General features: G+C 38.2%; 1 long non-coding RNA gene across 1 annotated transcript; it reads left to right on the top strand.

Moving 5' to 3' along the window:
* The first annotated feature begins 493 nt into the window (after positions 1-493).
* Positions 494-1830, top strand: LOC128284110 (uncharacterized). The gene is made up of 2 exons (XR_008274425.1): positions 494-557; positions 1659-1830. It is a non-coding gene; the product is annotated as an uncharacterized LOC128284110 (long non-coding RNA).
* Positions 1831-3542: the final 1712 nt, after the last annotated feature.

The raw sequence follows: 3542 nt of genomic DNA, 5'->3' as shown, positions 1-3542 counted from the left end.
AAATCTAAAATCCCGAAAGTTGTTTCTTGTGCCGATTTCTTCTAGCCAATCCTCCTATTTTCTTCATCTCTTTTGGCTGATTTTCACATCCTCTAAACCTCAACCCCTGTCATCAATACCACTGCAAAACCACCATACCAAATCATCTTCCTCTTCACAGTTCCAAAAGCCGAAAACACCATAGTTTTTAGGGACATACAGGTGAATCTTTAGATCTCTAAGATTCGATTTCTGCTAGTGTTTAAGGCCTAGACCTACATCAGATCTAAGTAGAAACTGAAGTGGAAGCGTGTTGGTTGAAAGAACCTGTGGTAAGTACTCAGATCTATTCTTTATTTCGTGTTTTAGAAAATGTCGAAATCCCTAAAAGCTTAGGGAGGCTGTTGATTGGAGCTTAAGGCTCTAAGGGTTGTAACAATTGATTTGCTTTTGTGTTAGTATGATCTAGAGGGTGCTGATCGAAGGCTTGGACAAGTGGAACAACTAGATCTAGATCTAGTCACTAGTTTTGGCAAAGGTAGGACCTCAAGGGCCATAGGTATTGATGGCCGACTATGGTAAGTAAGTTTATGATGGTTGCCATTGTATTTTGGATCTGATATGTCTAGTGACCGCTTGTAGGTTATTGTGGGAGATTTTAGTAGTAGTTGTCACAAATCAGGTGTGTAAACGACACCTACTAGTAGACTAGATCGGCAAAAGCCGAAAAGCCGAAATGCCGAAAAGTCGGCATTTCGAGAACTTGCAAGCGTGCGAACGCTCGTGGGATTGTTTGTATTGATAATTTTGGTAACTTCAACGGTAAGATTACAAAGTGCTCAATTTCGTGCACTTCGGTATATTTAGGCTTAATGGGCCGAAATCGGGCTAATGGGCCAACGGGCCCAATTCGGTAAAAACACTCGGTAAGTGTTTCTGTTAATACATTAATAACTATAATGAGCATGAAACCCTAAAAAGACTGATAAAATTACTGAAATACCTCTGTAAGGTAGAATTATCGTATTATCCCTGAAGGGGTAAGTTTACGATTACGCCCCTCGAGGGTAAATAACTGTTCTTACGCTATAATCTGACTGTCTTTCTGAAGCATGCCTTGTTAATTATATATATTCTGCATACATGTCATATTGCATGGGGTTGGGTTTTGTTATGGAGGAAGAACCCGTTCTGGTGGCTGTGCCACATATTCTGATATAAGCAGCTTTGCTGCGGATTATAGTTAGTGCCGCAACCGATGCTAACACTGTAAGTGTAGGGATGGCGTAGGTGATTTATTCCCCATAGGAAGTGTAGGGATGGACGGAGGCAAGTGCAGGGTTGGATGGGGTTATCATGCATTAATCATATGAGACTGTTTTGTTATGGGCTAACTGTATTAAAATAGGCCCAACTGTGTTAATATGGGCAAGGCCCAATATATCTCGACTTGTAATAGGGCTACGGCCTAGATTAATACTGATATGGGCTAGGCCCAATATACTCTGATACTGTAAGGGGCTATGGCCCAGATTAATATTGATATGGGCTAGGGCCCAATTAACACTAATTTCTGAATAGGGCTTAGGCCCAGTAAAGCTTGAACTGATTTGGGCTCTGCTTGGGATACTTTACACACTGGGTTTTCCAAACTCAACCCATTTTTCCCATCTTTGCAGGTGAGCCTTAGATCGGTGGACTTGGAGCTGGAGGGATTCAGAGTGGCCATGTGGATTGTTTAAAATAAGTGTTTACGCCTTCACTTTTATTTTAGATTATTTCTTTTATGTTTTTGGGTTTTTAATTTGTAATAAGGCCGTTTTAATTATTTTAGTATATTTTGTTAGCTTAGATATGATATTGTTTTAATTGTTTAAAATTGAATAGCTCTAGGGCACGGTTTAAAAAGATTGACAAAGCTTCCACAACGAAAACATTTTAAAAAAAATTAGCAAGTGCTTTCAAAGGCTTAAAATGAAATAGTTTTTCTTGAACAATCATTCAGTTAAAGTGTGGCAATGGTTGTGTGCATGTCTAGGAGTGGATCCATGGAGAGCTTGGTATTTAAGCAGTCTAATTGACTCACCTCTTCTTTTCCGGCATCCTACCTGGTGCACAGCTTTCATTCACTTTAATCTATAACAAAAATACTCTTTAAACACTAAGAAAGATGTTAGTTAAAACATGACTTTTACAGCAACGCTTCAATGTGACACGCCGAATTCGGGCTTAACTTCTGGGCCGGGTTTGGGGTGTTACAAAAAAAATTGCTTGGATAAATCGAAACGAATGTTAAAGACCCTCTTGTCTTGAGGTAGCAAAATGTCATATCCCATAAGTTAGGACACGACACTTTGAACCTTTGAGAACAAGCTTGTCTTTATTTTTATTTTTGAAATCTCATGTGTTTTAATTTAGAAGGATATTCGATTATTTAGATCCAACGGAAAAGAATCGAGACCTCGTAAGTTAGGGCACGACTTTCTCGAGTTTCTAAGTACGAAATATTTCCTTTATTTTTATTTAAAATTCATGTATTTTGAAATTTGAAGGGCTATTCGGCTATTTAAATTTAATGAGAAAATTGAGACCCTGTAATTTAGCATATGATTTCTCGAATTTACTAAATGCGTAAGATTGCTGGTTTTCAAAATTTTATTTTTTTTCAAGTTTGGGTAAAAATGTATAATGTTTAAAATGGTTTACAAATGAAATGTCATAGTAGCAAAGGAAAATAATGAATATGTTAATAAAACAACATACGATAATCGTATAATGTACACTATTTTAACATCAACAAGCACCATCAAATGATAAATAAAATAAATAATGACAATTGTACAAGCCCGTTTGGCCCCTAGCCCAAAACTCATTTTCTAACGCCTAGCCCAAAACCTATCTTCTAACCCACAAAGCCCAAACCTAAAATTTTTAAACCCAAATGACCCCCAAACCCAATAACACAGCCCAATACATAAAATAAAAAGAAAAACAAAAACAAAACCCTAGCCTATCTTCTGCCGTCAGCACCAGCCACCCCACCGCCCCGTCACATCACCAGTGCAAGTGGCGCCTGTCTCCACCGCCATTCGCCTGTAGCATTAAAAGAGAAGGGACAGTATGCGGAAGAAAAAAACACTTGTAAAAGAGGGGCTATAAAAAACCAGAGAGGGATCGGGTGCAAGGGGTCTCCTTTTCTCTTTTTTTGTTCTTGATTTTTATTTCTTTGAAATACAAAAGAAGATTGACATAAAAAAACAGACTCAAATACACACTCAAAACTAGCAGCAAGGAATATCGAAGACCGATCTAAAGGTCTATTTACAGTTTTTATTTTTACCCTTTTTTCTTTTTCGAATATTATTGGCACGTATCATTTCTATTTTATTAAAAACAACACACATACATTAAATAAATAGATAAAATATAAAAAACGAGAGGAAGAAAATCACCTCTATGCTATTTCTGGCCACCGTGTACGGTGGCTGGTGCAGCAGACAGTGCGGAGGACGGTGACCGATCCGGCAACGGAGACCTGGGGCTGAAGGAGAACTGAGGGGCCT

Source organism: Gossypium arboreum, chromosome 11 (assembly GCF_025698485.1).
Source record: "Gossypium arboreum isolate Shixiya-1 chromosome 11, ASM2569848v2, whole genome shotgun sequence".
NCBI lineage: Eukaryota > Viridiplantae > Streptophyta > Magnoliopsida > Malvales > Malvaceae > Gossypium > Gossypium arboreum.
The sequence above is the reverse complement of the archived record's forward strand: the minus strand, read 5'-3'. Positions and strand labels throughout refer to the sequence as shown.